The 19,506-nt window shown below is 41.0% G+C and overlaps 1 protein-coding gene across 6 annotated transcripts in view; it reads right to left on the reverse strand.

Annotated features, from left to right (window-relative positions):
• Positions 1-19,506, reverse strand: part of FAT3 (FAT atypical cadherin 3) — a 793,468-nt gene that overhangs the window by 688,751 nt on the left and 85,211 nt on the right. The window lies entirely within an intron of this gene.

The following is a 19,506-nucleotide window of genomic DNA, read 5'->3' on the forward strand; positions in this document are numbered from 1 at the left end:
GTGAGTGACCAATCCATGTAAATGTTACTATCCCCTTTAAATAGTCTGACTTTCCTCACTCTGATTACTGAAATGTACAGTGATTTCCTATGGGTAGAAAATGCAATCTGCTGAATGAAAATATTCTTTTCTTAGGATAAGATCACAACTCCTATTCCCAAAGTTTACAGAAATCATGGAAAATGTTGGCTACACATGCACACGCATCTCTTCACAGGCAAATGAAAAAGAAAGAAACATCATGGAATTAAGTGTTTTTCTTGAAAACAAGTAAATAGACCTTCCATCAATGGCCATAAGATTGCCAGGATTATGTTTCCTTCAGATATTCACAAATCAGAGAGATCTAACAGAATAAGGCCCTGAAGTCAAGCAACAACTCTCCTTCCAACCTTCACTCAAGAGCCAATTAGTTGAGCGCCTTAGAAACAGAACAATGCACCAATTCTTTGCAGCAACAAATTACAGAACCCCTTACCTTTTAGTCAGAATAAGTGACAGATAACCAGCATAATAAACTCGGCTGGCATGCCCGCAACGCACATTTCTCAGCGGACTCCTCCTGCAGTCCCCAAAGAGCTGTGCATAAAAACTCCAGCCTCCCTGCTCCATCCTTCACTGTCTGAGATACCGGCTACCACGGTAACAAGAAAGGGCTGAAGGAAGCCGCAATCTTAGTTTCTTAAAAACCTTTGTCCTGGAAAAAGAGGCAAAAAAGAGCAAGGGCTGGGAAGAGGAAAAGGGGGGAGAGGAATAGAATAATTACTTTCATGAAGGTGGTGTTTGCCATAAACTAAATGCACAGCACCCAGCTTTTTAAGTTTAAATGACCCTCCCTGCAAGCAACTCAAAGAATTTACCTCAGCTTGCTAAGAGGGGAAAAGTACGTGTGTATGTGTGAGAGAGAGAGAGAGACAGAGAAAAAATGAGCATGAGTGAGCCAATGCTTGCACAGGGAAGGGAAGGCAGGATGGTGGAGGGACAAGTGGGGGGTGGAGGGGCTCGGGGTAGAGCGCTAGAATGTGACGCACATATGGAATGAGCATTAGAACAATGAGGACCGGACAGCCAAGCCGTTGCACTCTGGGGCAGCAGTTTTCAAAACAAGGCTTCACAGCTTTTCGGGAAAGGAGGGGTGGGGGAAAACATAACACAAAACAAGCTAATTAAAATAAGCAACTAGATACAAAATGAGCCAGCCACATCATCAGCAACTGGGATCTTGGGGTCTCCTGGATTTCATTTTTAAGCATCCTGTGCGGGGGGGGTTTCCCCTCATTACTAGAAAGCTTTCTGTCCCAGGGGTTTAGAATTCCAGAGGACCCAATTAACACACTTGGCTAGCTCTCTGGTATGATCAATATGAAATAAGCTGCTTTTTAGTATCTTCAAAAAATAAAACAGCCTGGCAGAAACTGGGTCTGCTATTTTATTTCTTCTGTAGAGTGACAGCCAAATGGGGTGTTGGGGGGGAACACACGTATCAGACACTAGGTAAGGATAAAAAGGTAATATTTTGGTTGAATGTATTTAAGAATCTTAAGTGGAATGGAATTTGAAGTCAATAAAATTGCCTCTCCTATATCATCAGTGTCTTTCCTGGTCAGTAGGCCGTTTCACATACGAGGTTATCTGGGTTTAAGTCACATGCGGCTTTATTGACCATTGCGTTCTTGATAACATAATTCAGTGTTCTGGCAAAGGAGTCCACTCATACATACACATTTTAGAGAAACTTCTCTGGCGAGCATGATTCAATTCCCACATCAACCTTCACAACAAGTCTCCTTAAGGATATTATTCTCTCTGGTTCTGATTTCATTTCGCTATCAAACAATTGAATTTCTCCTTGTTGTTGTTGTTAGGCGCCATCGAGTTGGTTCCGACTCATAGCGACCCTATGCACAACAGAACAAAACACTGCCCGGTCCTGCGCCATCCTTACAATTGTTGTTATGCTTGAGCTCATTGTTGCAGCCACTGTGTCAATCCACCTCGTTGAGGGTCTTCCTCTTTTCCCCTGACCCTGTACTCTGCCAAGCATGATGTCCTTCTCCAGGGACTCATCCCTCCTGACAACATGTCCAAAGTATGTAAGACAGTCTCGCCATCCTTGCCTCTAAGGAGCATTCTGGCCGCACTTCTTCCAAGATAGATTTGTTCGTTCTTTCGGCAGTCCATGGTATATTCAATATTCTTCGCCAACGCCACAATTCAAAAGTGTCAACTCTTCGGTCTTCCTTATTCATTGTCCAGCTTTCACATGCATATGATGTGACTGAAAATACCATGGTTTGGGTCAGGCGCACCTTAGTGTTCAGGGTGACATCCTTGCTCTTCAACATCTTGAAGAGGTCCTTTGCAGCCGATTTGCCCAATGCAATGCGTCTTTTGATTTCTTGACTGCTGCTTCCATGGCTGCATCACAGCAACACACAAACCCCCACAGTACGACAAACTGACAGACACACGGGGGAATTTTTTTTTTCCTTAGCCCAGATGAAAACATACTGCTATATGTTAAGCATTTCATTAAGAAAAAAAAAAAAGAACCACTCTCAAATGAGGCTTCCATCCGTACAGCTCTTCAATTAACAATATTTTATTTCCTGTCTAATACAACTCGTTCAAACTTATAAAATCAAATCGTTTCTCTGGAAACACAGACATTCAATCCAGCTCTAAACGAAAGAGATGGAAATAAAACTTCTTCCCCCCCAACCCCACAAAAAAGCTATAAAAATCAGAAAACCAGAGGGCAACTTCAAAAGGAATGCTATGTTTCTTGTGTTGCAGTTCTAATCTTCCGATTTCAGAAGTGTGTGACAAGGAAAAAAAAAAAAAACACACACATGGTAGGTTCAGCACTAGAATATCTAGGTTTATGGCTGGCTAAAACTCCCTCCGATAAAATTACTAGAGATCAAATTTCCATAAGAATAAGCTCAACTTAAACCATTCATAAAGGAGGCGATCATTAACTCCCACGTGTTACTGAAGGTTTTAAAGAGTTAAATCACAGAGTATGAAAGCCTGTGTTTAAAGAATTTTAAGGCTATGACACAAGCTGAGGGGGGAAATAAAATTAGTAAGTGACAGGAATGAGGGGCTGTCAACACCAACTCCAAATTTCATGCTCCTTGGCTTGGTCCAGTACTTTATGTAACGCAGATTTATGCATATGAATAACAGTGCCTCTTCTTGTGAGGTCTGTTTCTCTAAAATCTAAGGCTGAAGAACCTTGAGCTTGGAGCTTATCTGAGAGATATAATGAAGTGGGATGAATGGGTGGCCGGGGTCTGGGTGGAGGTTGCAAATATTAGCTGGTGTTTACAGCTGCAATTTCCAGTCAATTTTTAAATGATGATGCTTTCAAGCATCAAAAGTGTGCTCCTGTGGGCAGCAATCTTTGAGATGAGGTAAAACACAACTTCTAACTAAACGTCCTCAGTTTCAGACTGCCTGCAACAATGCTTCCATTTGCAATGACTGTTGTTTTATTTGATTGATGATTGCTTGACTTTATTTTTGCCTAACCAGGTAGTTAAATGAAGGAAAACTTTTGAAATATTCCACTCCAGCTTCAAGTCGATGTAGTTTTCTTCTCTGCCGTTTGGAATACGGGTCAGTATACACACTGTGTTTTCTTGTATGAGGCTGTCTCATGCAAAATATTTCCATTCTCATTCAAGTATTGTAGGGCCTGAAGCTTACATCATTTTGGAGATTTTCTTTAAAAATATATAGAAATAGAAATAAAAATTATGAATTCAAAATTAAGTAGAGAGAATAGTTTTGAATCTTAAATTTTCATAACTTCACAGTAAAAGCTCCTCTACTTAAATCAATGGGACTTTCTTCACGAAGATCACCATGGCAAGACCCAGGTACTGGGGAACATTTGAACCCCTCCCCCCATCACACACACGCACACACGCACTTCTAGTAGAACTGTGAATATATTCTCTTATTGGGGTGACAAAATCATTTTGATTCTCCTGGAATCTAGATCTCTGAAATCATGGGATTGAGGTGACCCACCAGGCCATCTGTCCTTAGGTGTTCTTTTGAACCTTGAGCTTTTAAGGAACTGTTTTCCTAAAGGCACCTTCAAGTCAAGCAATATAAACAGCTTATCTTTTTGCCTTAGGCATTGGGCCCTTTTAGAGAATTATCTGCATGCAGCCAGTTTTGAGGGGCAGGAACCCCAGAGTCTGACTGGAAATGTATGACATGTCCTTAGTGACTCTGTTTCTCCAATTGCCTAGAACCCTGCCCTGTTCTGATGCCAGCTTCAGTGAAATTAACATGATAATGACCCATATAACCTGTTTCCACTGTTCCGTTTTCAGGGCACCTTCCTGATAAGTTCAGGTTGATACCACCTAATTCAAATTGTATCTACTCACAATAAATATATTCTGTCACACTAATTTTTGTGTTTCTCTAAGCATATAGGTTTTTGACAGTGGTGATGGGGCGAAAGGGTAGTAGCTGCCTTGAGAAGATAAAAAATTTAGTCTGAATATTCAAGTAAAATGATAAGTTCTAAGAGAAGCCTATTACATGCTTTTATTTCCTTAAAAGGGTAACCAGGGGTGTGTGAGGGAAAAAGGGGTCAGAGACAGAGTATGAGGGAATTAATGAATCCATTAATTCAATAAAGCTTAATGTCTCCTATCAAAAGTATTTTTTTCTTTTAATAATTTCAACTTTACAAAGAAGTAGAAAAAAACTAGTATGAAGAGTTTCCACATACCCGTCACTCAACTTTCCCAGATGTTGATATCTTTCACAACCACATAACAATTATAGGATATTAACACTGATACTATTAACTAATCTTCAGACTATTCAACTTTTGCTAACTTTCCCACTTATGGAGCCCTGGTGGCTTAATGGTTAAAGCGACTGATTGCTAACCGAAAGGTCGGCAGTTGGAAACCACCAGCAGCTCTGCAGGAGAAAGACGTGGCAGTCTACCTCGGTAGAGATTTACAGCCTTGGAAACCCTACGGGGTCGCTATGAGTAGGAATCAACTTGACGGCAGTGGGTAGAGGCTGGTCCCACTTATGATGTCTTTCTGGTCCAGAATCCAATTTGGGAACCCACACTGCATTTATTTGTCATGTCTCCTTAGTCTCCTCTAACCTTCGGTATTTTCTTAACCTTTCTTTGTCTTACATGACCTTGACATTTGAAGTTATTTTTGTAGAATTTCTCAAATTTGGGGTTTACCTGATGTCACCTCATGATTAATTCAATCATGCAGTTGCATAAAGAATGTCTTAGAAACCATGTTCTAACCTTTTGTATCTCATCAAGAGGTATACGATACTCGTACGTTTGATAACTGCTGATACACACTTTGGTCATTTAGTTAAGGTGGTGTCTGCCAGGTTTCTCTACTACAAAAGTACTATTTTGCCTTTTTAACTTATAAATATCTTGTGAGGAGACACTTTGAGACTATACAGATATGTATTTCTCCTCCTGCTTTTGCCCACTAATTTCAGCATCCACCGATGATTCTTGCCTGCAACAATTATTGCTGTGGTGCTGGCCAAATGGTGATTTTCTATTTCCATAATTCCTTCTACATTTATTAATTGGGATTCTACTGCAAGGAACAGCTAAGACTTCTGGAAAAGGGGCTTTTAAAGAGAAAATTACAGAAATCGGCTTATCCCCAATTATCTCTGGTTCATCAATAAAACAGCACCTCTTTGTGCCACCCAGAGTTTTGACATTTATAAAACTCTGAAGCCTTCCCTTCCAACCTTCTTCTGGCGTTTTGAGATTCAGCAGCAGATCCACTACAGTGAAGGAGAGGGCTGAAGGAAAGAGAGGAGAGAGAAATGCCATCAGCTTCCCACTAGCAACTACAGCTTGTAATCAGAGAACCTTGAAAGAAATGGGTGACTTTTCTTACAACTGTCTATTAAGCAAACTCATCCAATATGTCCCACTTATGTCCTATGTCAGAAACCCTGGTGGCACAGTGGTTAAGAGCTACAGCTGCTAACCAAAAAGGTCAGCAGTTCAAATCCACCAGGCGCTCCTTAGAAACCCTATGGGGCAGTTCTACTCTGTCCTGTTGGGTCGCTATGAGTCAGAATCCACTCAACGGCAACGGGTTTGTTTAACGGGTTTTATGTCCTATGTCTGGTCAAGAATCCTATTCAGGAACCCACTCTTCATTTAGTTGTCATGTCTAGGTTGATATGACCCTTGTAAAGAATCAACCCTGCCCAGCAAGATGCACCTGTCCCTGCCAAAAGGGCCCAATAGGACAGCCCCACCACTCCAGAGTTCACCTGTTCCCAGTCACTATTCCTGATCTCAAAGCCTAGTCTTCATTTGTGCCATGTCCTCACTTCACCTCCTCCAGGTCAAGGCAACATCTAGCTTCTCTCAGTCCCATTTTAAGCTCTCCTCTTCACTTTCTTTCAGTTCTTAAAACTTGGCATTTCCACCAAAGGCCATCCAAATAATCCTATCCAGGTTAAAACAGGACGGACTACATCTCCCACCCTGCTACATCCTGACCCCAAAGACAGGACTCATCTTTGTCCCATCTTTATCCCTTTATGTCTACAAACAACTGTGAGACAGCTGCAAAATTGGTTTTACGTATTAGCTATTAGACTGAAAATTCAGTCATGTCATGCAAAACACATGAATAAAAACAAACTAGAAGACAGGAAATTCTGTGAGAGCAGAGGCAGGTATTCACTCTAGAAAGAGATAACCACACTGTTACCAAGACTGAAGAACCTCCCAACCAATGGATAAGTCCTCACCAATTCTTTCTCTCTGCATCTGTAAAACAGAGGTACAAGCCCTGAAATTTAGGCCTGTCTTAGACCCTGACAGAAAGAGCAAAGAGAGGACTGAGAAGCAAGCCACTAGGTCAGTCACTTCCCAGAAAAACTGCCCCCAAAATTTATATACAAGAACAGTGATAGCTTAGGGATAGAATTCTCACGTTCCATGCAGGAGACCCAGGCTCTGTTCCCAGTCAGTGTACCTCAAACACAGCCACCACCCATCTTCCAGTGAAGGCTTGTATGCTGCTATGATACTGAACGCATTTCGGCCTAGCTTCCAGACTAAGAGAGAATAGGAAGGAAGACCTCATGATCTACTTCTGGAAATCAGGCAATGAAAACCCTATTGATGACAATGGTCTGATCCCACTGTGTGTGGGGTTGCCATGAGTCAAGGGCCAACTCCACGACAGCTAACAGCAATAATTTATATACAAACCCTGACGGAACCTGGTTTTTTATGCATGAAGGAAGCTGGAGGCCAGCAAGAGGTCTCTTTCTGAGTACCCACAGAGAGTTGTAGTAAGAGGCACATTCCTCAAGCCAAGTTGGCTCAGGAGCCCAGAAAACCACCTGGAGAGGATTAGGCAGGGAAAAGTCTTATGAGCAAAAGGTTAGAGTAGGTTGAAAACCACATTGCATAGCTCACTTACATTCCAGGTAAACACTGCCGTCAAGTCGATTTCAACTCATAGCGACCCTTACTTTCCAGGTGCATACGCTAAAAACTTCCTTAAAAAAAGGCCAAAAAGACCATGTTGTCAAATCTCATGGGCTTTTAGTTGAAATCTTTACAAAACCATACAATTTCTAAAACAGAATATTATATTTATTATTGGAATCTAAAACCCTCAAAATTACATTTTCAATATGTTGTCAAGGCTTTCTCAAGGTTTGCAATACCAGGTACTAAATTTTAACCCAAAATTAAATGATTAGGTTATGAGGTGAATCCAACCTACCTATTATGATATCATTGATTCTCTGACTATCCATCCCAAGCTACAAATGTTTCACAAAGGAAAAATATTTTAAAAACTAAAGCTGGATTACTGGAATTCTGAGTTACGCACTTTAAACGTATTGCTCTTAAGTTCAATTTTATTTCCAGAATTTCGAAGACCTTCTAGACTCCTGAAGAACAAAACACTGAAGCAATGCCTACCACTTGGTTGAAAGGGTAGGACTCAAGTCTTCAATTTCTATGTAATTAAGACTAACTCTTCCCCCCACAAACTATTAAATATCCAGATGGTACCTTTAAGAATTAGAAAACTGGATGCTCTCCGATATGAACTTCCCAAAGGCACTCACAAGACACAACGCCAATTACTGGTATAGAGTGATGGGGATCTCCCTTCGGAAAACTTGGAAATGCCCCCACCTCATCACCCTGCACTAAGCAGTGGAAATGGAGGAGAACACAATGCAACAGGATCTAAAGACTACTGCCAATGGTTCAATTCTAAATGGTACCTCTGAAATTCAAAGTAAATTCCTTGGAAAACTGGTTTCTACTTAAAGGGGTCCTTGATTCGCACATTAGGAATCAGCACAAATTTAAAACTGTACAGAGACTTTTAATCCTCCACATTAATTTGCATTGACCAAGCATCCACCGATACATGACACTGTGATAGACACTAAACATTTTTCATCCAAACTGCAAACACTCTAATGAGGTCAAAGCACACCCCCATGACTCATACCCCTGAAAAGCTCTACCAACCTATTTTTTTCATCAGAGCTCCCTCTATTCATTAGCTATGCACTAAACTGGAAGATGACAAAGCCTGAATTGTGCTTATTTCCACAGTTGTTATTAAGTAAATACCACTTTGGTGAGTAAATTACACTAAACCCACATACGTGAAACGACTTCTTCCCCTTCCTTGAAATCCTATTAACATAACACTGCCAGAAAAATTAATCAACACCATATGATTGTTAAATGATTAATAAAACCAGTGACTATACCAATAAAATTCCAACTAGAGATTATTTCTAATTCAAAGTAGGACTATAAATTCTGTTTGGATTTTGCTGCCATTATGAAAAAAAACTTTATAAATGTGGACACTGTAAATGTAGTGCCTTATAGACCACTTTGAAAGTTAGATAACATTCCATAATGGGGTGATTTTTGTCAATTGGGTTTCACATTTTTTTCTTCTTTTCCCTAAATTAAACTTTAATATACAAATAAATGGTGCCAAGGCTGAAACAAAAAAAAACCTTAGGAAATAAAACTACCTTTTCAATAAAAGCTTAACATGACAAAAGGTTAGGTAGATCATTATAGCTTACATCTACACAATAAACTGCCACGCTTTTTCAGGTGTCTGAATGCTAGTCTAGTTCATTACGGAGCCATGCTACAAAGACCATTTTTTTCCTTTAGAAATTCAGTTTCTGTGACATAACATCACCAGGATGTTTGAATATTATTATCCAATATTATTGAAAAACCTTCATGGAATAATAATTTACATCTTTTGTTGGGCATCTGGCTACCACTTATGCTAATTAATAAATCACCAGAAAATCAAGGCAACCATGTTCTTCTTATGGTGGGAAGGGTTATGGTATATATGTGCTTGTGTGCGGGTGTGTATACACACCCGCACACAAGCACACATATTTTCACACCTAAACCAGAGACTGAAGGTGTAACCTCAGCCATTTCATTTGATTGGGTCAGTGGAATCCCAGGAGGTCCTGCAGATTTAGGTGGTACATAGAGTGAGTCAGGGCTTCTTTGTACCCTTTGGGAAAGGTGGAGTATTTTGTGGATTCTTGTGCTTATAGCTTAACCTAAGGAAAGAAAAAGAAAAAAAATCCATACCTAATTACGAAGCATGCAGATGATGATCTAGTTATGGTATCTGATACTTCAATAATTGTGACCCCCCCTCACCCTGGGAATAACTGAAACAAATCAAAGGCTCACTCATAATACGGAATCAATAATAGTAACTTATAATAGGTTGTTCTAAGTCCCAAAGCACACAATAATAGGTGTAACTGTCCTCACTGAAGAGCGGTGCTAGACTTGCTGTGATGGTTAAGATTGTGTGTCAGCTTGGCTGGGCCATGATTCTCAGGGTTTATCTGTGATCACTCCCACGATGGGATCTGCTATGAGTGGCCAATCAGTTGAAAAGGAGTTTCCTTGAGGGTGTGGCCTGGATCCAAATATAAGCAGACAGATATTCTGGCTTTTTGCTTGCTCTGGATCCTGAGGCTGCCTACTGTTCATTTGACCTCTGGTTCTTGGGCCATAAGTTATCAGCTTATCTGCTGTCCTTGGTATTCCTCATTCTTCAGAGCCCGTGAGCAGAGCCCTGTTCTCCAATCTGCTGATCTTGGGTTTACCAGCCCCTGCAGCTATGTGAATCAGGAGAAGCCTTCAGGTCTTGCCTGCCAATCTTGGGATTCATTGATCTTCACAGCCTGTGAGCAAGAACCCTGCTTTCCGACCTGCTGATCTTGGGTTTGCCAGCCCCTTCGGCTACGTGAATTGGGAGAAGCCTCTATCCTAATCCATGGACTTGGGATGTTCCAGGCTCGACAACTGCATGAGCCATTTCTTTGATATAAATCTCTCTCTATATATATATTTATGTGCTTTACTGGTTATGCTTCTTTAGAGAGCCCAGCCTAAAGACACTTGCATTCTAAAGAACAGGTACTTTTTTGTTTGTTTTTTCTAAATTGTTTTTAAAAGTTACAGAACAAAAGAACAAATAATTTAAAAAAAGAACAGCTCAAAGGACAAATAAATGAAAAACAAAGGGTTTTCTCCTCTCTCCAGCTCCACCTCCAGAGACAACCACCATCAACAGCTTCTGTTTTTCCTTTTCCTGTGATCATCATTATCCCTTTATGCAGTATCTTTCTGAATTTGTGGATTTTAGACAATATTTCTTGTCTAGTCAATATGAAGTATGAGAAATTAACTCACACTAACTGCCACAGCCCCTTTATCTTCCACATTGGGGTGCAATGGATTGCTTTTGTGTGGCCTTTCTCACCATGGTCTTGTAACTCCCACCCAAATGATTAGGTGGGACTGTGCAAATAGGGTAATTGTGGCCCACCAAGGGGACTGGTCAGTTTTGCTACCCTGCTGAGCTTGAAATGAGCCATCTCAGAGGCAGGAAAAAGGGGTATCTCATACCACCAAGAAAGCAATGCCAGAAGCAGAGCGCCTCCTTTGGACCTGAGGTTCCTGCACTGAGATCCTCCCAGACCAAGAAAGACTGATGACAAGAACTTCCTCTAGAGCCGACAGAGAGAAAAAACCTTCCCTTAGAGCCAGTGCCCTGAATTTGGATTTCTAGCCTACTGTACTGTGAGAGAGTAAAATTCTCTTTGTTAAAGCCATTCACTTGTAGTATTTCTGTTATAGCAGCACTAGATGACCAAGGCATTTGCCATCTAGCTAAGCTGGCTCCATGCCCGTCAATCATCACCCACCTCTAGCCTACTTCTAAAAGAATGGGCAAAGGGTAAGGATGACTTGTTGGCAGAGAATGTGGGACTAGAATCAGGTCACGCTGTGCCTATTCCAAACCCTTCTTATGGGACAGGATCTTACAGTGTGAGAGAGGGAGGTGCTCCCCCAGCCACCTCCAGCCAAGTGCGCTGGGCCCTCTGTACTCTGAACACTCAAGTTGTCAGCTCTTTCAGAATGTCCCAGTCACAGGCTTATCCAGTCTAGTACCCTCTCTCCTTTGTCATCCAAATATCCTCTTTATTTAACTCCCTGTCCTTACTCCCTTATGAAACTGTCAGCAATCACTAAGGAATAAAGAAGAATTGAGGCTCTTTTCCCTCTCAAATATAACCAATGTGTCAGAATGGGCCAGCCTACTTGATAGAGACAAACAGCTGAGAAAGAGTAAGGAGATGGGAAGCCAAACCCTGACAACAGGTTGCCAGTTAACAAAAAGCAGAGTAGAGGTTTGAGTCTCCGTGATTTAGAAAGGGTTTATTTTCTGCTGAGGAAAACCCTATGAAAAGTCAGAGGCACAGAGTGAAATGTGGCAAAAGCAAAATGCCGTCCTCCTCCCATTACCTTCAAGGTACCAGATAAACTCCAACAAGCCCAGAGAGGGAAGAAAGCACTACACCAAACTGTGAAAAGTTCATTTTTTTTTTTTTAAAAAAAAAGGTGTGTTAGACCAGAAACACATACACACACACAAACTCATTGCCGTTAAGTGGATTCTATACACGCAGCAAAACTGTAGGACAGAGCGGAATTGCCCCATAGGGTTTCCAAGGCTGTAATCTCTGCAGAAGCAGACTGCCACATCATCTCTTTCTCTCATGGAGAGGCTGGTGGGTTCAAACTATGACCTTCTGGTTAGCGGCCAAGTGCTTAACCATTGTGCCATCAGGGCTAAAAAGGGAACTGAAAGCCATTCACGTATTCCATGAAGATACACTGAAGGCCTTCTATGGGCCAGGTGCTGGGGTGCAGGGAATACAGCAGTGACCGGAACAAACCAAGATCCCAACAAGCTCTGTTGTAAAAGAGCTGCTATCTAGTAGTAACAGTAACAAGTAAGAAACTTCACAGTGACCTGTGCTATGAAAACACACACCTTGACAAGGTGATAGAGACTTGGATGAAGGGAGGGGGCTATTTTAGACAATGTAGTCAGGGTAGGCCTCCCTGTGGCCAGTCATTATTTCAAAGATATGGAGAGGGGCGGGAACATTTTAGGCAGACAGAACAGTAATTTCAAAGGCTCTGCTATCACAGCCTGCCTACATTCCTGTAAACTTTCATTAAGCCCCTACTCTTCACAAAAGTAAATAAGACAAATTCCCTCCCTAAAGTCCTCGTGGTCTAATCGAGAATGCAGAAACAGCAATACGGTAAGTGCATGCCCAAACTCCCACGTGAACCCCCAGGACTATATGCCAACGGGAAGAGACCATGAAAATTTCTAAAACGTGACCTCCGATCATGAGCTTGATTGAAGAGCTGGACTTTGCCGCAAGACTTGTTAAAAACAACATTCTGGGCACAGAAAATATAATGTGCAAAGAATCACTGGCATGAAAGTATACACCATTTTTATGGTCTACATTTGTTACCAACCAGTTGCTGACAAGTCAACTCCAATTCATGACGATCCCATGTGTGTCAGAGTAGAACTGTGCTCCACAAGGTTTTCAGAAGTTGATTGCCAGGCCTTTCTTCCAAGGCACCTCTAGAAGGACTAGAACCTCCAACTTTTCAGTTAGCAGCCAAGTGCATTAAACATTTGCATCACCCGGGAACTCCTCTAGTTTTGTACCTTGTAGAAATTACTCTTAGAACGTTTAAACAGTTGTACGCACCTATTTCACACGTTTCCCCAAATGCTGGAATGTACCTTCTTTGGCAACAGGACACTTACTCATTTTGAACCCTGAACATCTAGCACAATGCCCACCTCATGGGTTCAGCTAATATATGTTGAAAATATGAGATGAGGAATAAAAAGATGAGTTAATGGCAGTCTGGGAAGGTTGGGACATCCCAGGCTGGGGAGTTGGACTTCCTTCTGTAGATATGGGGCTATGAAAGGTTTTACAATTCACAACAAACCTTATGGATGACAAAAGAGAGCTTAACCTACCTGTGAACCCGGAAGCCTGTCCATGTAAAGCTTATATTAGAAGTGCTGACAGCTATTGCTGATGTTGTTTAAATGAAGAGGTGGCTTTTTGTTTCCTGTACTGAAGAGACATATATTAATTGCACTTCTTTTTAAGACATGAAACATGGTTTTAAAAGCTTAATAATCACTTCTACTAAAGGTTTCCTGCTGTGATTGTCAATTTTAAGTCTTCACCCCATTCCCTGTGACCCATCCTCCTGCTATTACTTTGCTCCGCATTGAATCAGTCAATCCATATTGACAAGGTTATTTCTTGTCTTCCCACTCTGGGCAAAGCAAGAAGCATGATATGAGAAGACACACTCCACTCCACACATTAATCATAAAGGAGCTTCAATGGCCTTTGGAAAAGGTAAGAAAGTTTGTGACATCCTTGTCTCCTACTGTACCCTATTATCTAGTCCAGCCTTCCATCTAATCTTAATGACCTAGCTCGGCCCAGGTAACTGGGTTAGCTTCTACAAGAGTTCAGGGTCTACTGGCTCCAAGTCATCAGAGAATATGTCTTGTCCTTCTTGAGTACTTTCAGGATACCTCACACAAGTGCTCAGTACTTCCCAGGCTCAACGTATTCTCTTGGATTGATTAATCTGTCCTGTACCCCTCTTTTATGACTTCTCTCATTTCTGTCTCTGTACTCCCAGCGTACTCCTCCAACCCTCCAATTTCTACTCCATTCTCAGCCTGCAGCCAGATGAAAGGGCTTCATGCTCACAGAAGGTCCAGAATCTTAGAGAGCTGGCTGCTTACAGTATAGCTCTGCTCAGCAGCAGGAATTCTGGCACTAAAACAGATGCAACATTTGCCAGCAAGAAATCACTCAGATGTGGCCACAAATCTTTGAGCATACAAGGCAATAAGATTAGATAACTGTTCTGAACTTCAACAAAAATGAGGCAAGGACCATGGAAGCCCAGCACATAAAACACATCAATTCCTTCAAAGAGATACCACTTATAGAAGGATTCAGGGAGCTCCATCAGTCAAGATCAGATGCAAACTGGATGCTCTGAGGTTCCCAGGCTCACTTATGCTCTGACAAGTTCAAAACATTCATTGAGATTGAAAATTTTTAATTTTTTCAGATGCATAGGGGTGTTGGCTTGGGGAAAAAATTAATGTAGCTTAATAACTATTTTTAATAATACAGTGGATTATCATGAGAAAGATAACAAAAAGATGGTTGTCCAGCTCAGAGATGTTGAACCAAAGATCCAAATAAGCAGAGAAAGCATGAGACTTCAACAAGAATTTTGAATATTCCATCCACTGTGCTACAATTATTCATTCAAGTTACTTACTAATTTCCTAATGATGATGTTGTTGTTGTTGTGTGCCATTGAGTCGATTCCAACTCATAATGATCCTTTATGAGAAGAGTAGAACTGCCTCATAGGGTTTCCTAGGCTGTAATCTTTATGGAAACAGACTGCCACATCTTCCTTCCAGAGAGCCACTGATGGGTTCAAACCACTTACCCTTCGGTTAGCAGCCCAACGCTTAACCACTGCACCACCAGGGCTTCTAAATGATCTAATATTACCTCATTTTTTAAAGTACTATTTTATAAATAAGAAATCTAAGACACATAAAGAACATATCACTGTACACAGAGAAACCAGAAACCCACCAAAATAGACGGAAATAATTGCACTCTCAAGGAATGGGACCAATGGGAAAGGAGAATACAAAATAAACGAGAAAACGAAGAACTTCTCAAACAGTTCTACGCCTTTCTATTTACTAGACGCAGCGTCATTTCCTTAAGCAGAGCACATTTATCTCTCCAAGACAGAAAACCATAATTTAATTAAAGTTAAAATGAAGAACTTAAAGATTAGCTACAAAGGGGAAAGAGTTAAATGTTCCCCTGCTCAGATCTTCTCTCTCCCTGTGCTTCAAGATAAGTACTGGGAGATTTATGTGCCATGAATTTCCAATTACCCATCTCCACCAGCTGGGCTGTCAATCACCACTTGTCTTATCCTGGATGTCTTCACCACCCCCATTTCCTTGTTGTGCACACAGAAACAAGCTTATTCTTCCAAAAAGAGCTTACCACCAGGCAGGCAAATGCTGGTTTATTATGTCCAGCTTCTGCTGGACAGAATTTCCTACTTGAATTACTACCTAACCAGCAAATTCAGATAAAGCAAAGGGTGCCACAGATTGTGGACAATTTAAGATTTCAAAAGAGAATGTACAGAAAAAATTATCCATCATGCATCCTCCCAGCGTCCACTGAAGCAGAATTGATGAGCTCTCAAGAGCAATCTCCCCTCCCTTTGACATCTGGAAGCAGGTGGGAGAATTCTAAAGGATAACTACACAGACTTAGAAACCAGCAGAACACAGAAAACAGTACGTTCGCAAATGCACGCTTGCATAAGGGTTGTGGATTTGGAGGGAAAAATTAATGGTGGAAGCTTTCCACTGCTCTTGGCCTTGAGTTTTGCCTATAGAATGGATTACGGTATCATAAGGAGTATAAACGGTCTGAATATCAGTACTGAAGAACAATAGTTGTCATTAGGTGATCAGCATTATGGTCTTGAAGGCACAGATTCATTCTTATGATCGTTCCCAAAGACTGTTTCCAGTTAGTTGACAAACACTGAGTACTTACTATGTAAAAGGCTCTGTATTAGATGTTGATAATATAAAAATAACCAAAATAAGCCCTTCCCCTTAAGAATTTTGTAGAAATATGTGCACCGGTAATTTTAATAAAAGAAAAAGTGGCATCAAAAAAGTCAGTGAACGGGGGGTCAAGGAGAGGGGAGGGATGAATAAGTAGAGCCCTGGTAATTTTAAGGGCAGTGAAACTACTCTGTATGACACTGTAATGGTAGATACATGCTGTTATGTACTTGTTACAACCCACAGAAATATATAACACAAAGAGTAAACCTTAAGGTAAATTATGGACTTTAGTCAACAATAATGAATCAATACTGGTTCATCAATTGTAAAAATGTGCCATATCAATACAATATGTTAATAATAGTGTTAATAAAAATGTGTGCAGAGGGAAAAGGGGGCATATGAGAATTCTGTGCTTTCTGCACAATTTTTCTGTAAACTAAAACTGCTCTAAAAAAGTCAAAAGTCAGTGAGAATTCAGGAGAGACAAGAGATTGCTTCTGGCTGGCAGAGGACAGGAATTCCAGGAGAACTTCTTGGATGAGAAGGACTCTACTAAAGATGAAATAAATTCTGTCAACTACAATATTCGAGTGCTTTTTTTTTATGGGCCATCTAATTCTTTGGCTGCTCCTCTTCCTCCTTTCCTATGTTGCTTTGCTTGTTACTAGAGCACAGGGTAGAAGCTTGACAACTGAAATTCAAGCTACAGTGTTGTTACTTATTTGAATTTGAAATGTGGGTAATTCTGATGCTTACAGAGTCATTAATTATTAAAATGGAATCTGGGGATTACTTAACACTCACTGCTCTGGGTCTCACTGAATTGTCTAAGTGGCACAGGAAGCACATTCAGATCCAGGGAAGAAGTCAGTCCGTCCTTCTAGGTTCTGATCCTGGAGGATGCTAAGAAGTCAAGGCTGCTGAGATTCAGGGCAGCATGTCCAATGGAGCCCTCCCCTCATGCATGGTCCTGGCAAACAGGGAAGTCAGGGATGAGGTAGAAAAGGCAGGCTAAGCACTGAAATCAGCTCTATTTCATACTGGGCCTTTTCACAGTCTTCCCCACACCTATCAAATATTTCATTGGCTTACTCTACCGATCCTCAAAAACTGGTGCAGTAGGTAGGCTAGGGCAAGTTGACCCTAACATGCACTTGGCCCCTAGCAGCTTCCTGAACTTGCTTCCCATTCCTCCATCATCAGACAGGCGGTGATGCTCAGCATTGCCAGATGTGATGGCACTCATGGCACGAGATTCATGGTTGATCTTTACACTAGATACACAGCTGTCATAATAGCCAACGTTCACTGAGCCCTCCCTCTGTACCTGGTGCAATGAAGGGCTGGGCTTACTCTTTGTGTAGACTGTCTCGTTTAACATTCCTGAATAAACACTCCTTATTAAACAATCCTGAAATTAATGTACTATCTCACCAGACGTAGAAACTGCACCATAATGTTGTTAAATAACTTACTTAGGGCTACACAACTGGCAAGTGTAGAGGCTGGAATTTGAATTCAGCTCTTTCCAACTCTATAGCCAGTGGTCTTAACCATGAACTCTTTAGCTACAACTCTGTATTGCTTTCCAAAGACTTTGTGGAAATTGGAAGTTGAATTACTGAGCTTTTAACCCAGAGGGAGCTGTAAAGATGGTGGGCCTAGAGCTGGATTTCAATATCTCCTCTGTATCGGTACACCCTGAGTTTGATCAGTGACCACTAAGTGGAGAGACTCTTCTAAGCTGGCCTCTTCCCTCCACTCTCCATGTACTATCCCCCCTATTTACTAGAAGTAGCTGTACCACACTATTGTTCAACAGACCACAACCTGATGAGGCTGAACTTGACCTGGTAAAGCAATGGTTCTCAACCTTGCCTGCACGTTAGAATCTGATGTTTGTGTACCACCTCAGAGTTTCTGATGTAATTGGTCTGGAGTGGGGCTTGGACTGAGAGTTTTTAAAATATTCCAAGGTGATTCTATTGTGTAGCCAAGGATGAGAAGCACTCTTACTGAAGAAAAAAGTCAAGGGTTTAAGGCCTCTTCTTTCCACAGTAAGCAGAGAAGCTGACTTAATATCAGGCTTTGGATGAAGCCTGTTAATATATCCTCACAGACAAAAGATCACTCCCTCAAAAAGAGAATACTTTCTAGACTATAACATAAAATTTAAGTAGGACGGGGAATAAAAGCAACAAAGACAAAATTTTCCAGAAGACTGAAATGTATTTCTAAAAAAATTTAAACATAAAATAACTGAATACCATGGGACACTCATATTTCTCTTCCACTGAAGATGATGCATATTGAACGATGTAGGAAGCATCAAAACAAAATAGAAGGAATAGACAGAGTCATTGTACTAAAAAGAATTGGACATTCAACCATCTGAGGAGACAGCATATGATCAGGAACTTATGGTAATGAAGAAAGAAGTCTAAGCTGCACTGAAAACACTGGTGAAAAACAAGCCTCGACGGAATATGAATTGAGATGTTTCAACAAACAGATGCAACGCTGGAGGTGTTCACTCATCTACGCCAAGAAATTTGAAAGACAGATACCTGGCCAACTGACTGGAAGTGATCTATGTTTGTGCCCATTCCAAAGAAAAGTGATCCAACAGAACGTGGAAATTTTTGAACAATATCATTAATGTCACACACAGTAAAATTTTGCTGAAGATAATCCAAAACCAGTTGTAGCAGTACATCGACAGGGAACTGCCAGAAATTCAAGCCAGATTCGGAAGAGGACATGGAACAAGGGCTATCACTGTTGATGTCAGATGGATCTTAGCTGAAAGCAGAGAATACCAGAAAGATGTCTACCTATATTTTGTTGATTATGCAAAGGCATTTGACTATGTGGATCCTAACAAGTCATGGATAACATTGTAAAGAATGAGAATTCCAGAACACTTAATTGTGCTCATGAGGAACCTGTACATAGACCAAGAGGCAGTCATTTGAACAGAAAAAAGAGATACAGCATCGTTTAAAATGAGGAAAGGTGTACGTCAGGGTTGTATCCTTTCACCATACTTATTCAATCTGTACGCTGAGCAAGTAACCCAAGAAACTGGACTCTATGAAAAATAATGTGGCATCAGGATTGGTGGAAGACTCAGTAACAATTTGCCATAGCAGATGACATACCTTGCTTACCGAAAGCTAAGAGGACTTGAAGCACTTACTGATGAAGATCAAAGACAACAGCCTTCAGCATGGATTACACCCCAACAAAAAGAAAACAAAAATCCTCACAACTGCACCAATAAGCAACATCATGATAAACGGAGGAAAGACTGAAGTTGTCAAGGACTTCATTTTACTTGGGTCTACAA

Source organism: Elephas maximus, chromosome 7 (assembly GCF_024166365.1).
Source record: "Elephas maximus indicus isolate mEleMax1 chromosome 7, mEleMax1 primary haplotype, whole genome shotgun sequence".
Taxonomy (NCBI): Eukaryota; Metazoa; Chordata; class Mammalia; order Proboscidea; family Elephantidae; genus Elephas; species Elephas maximus.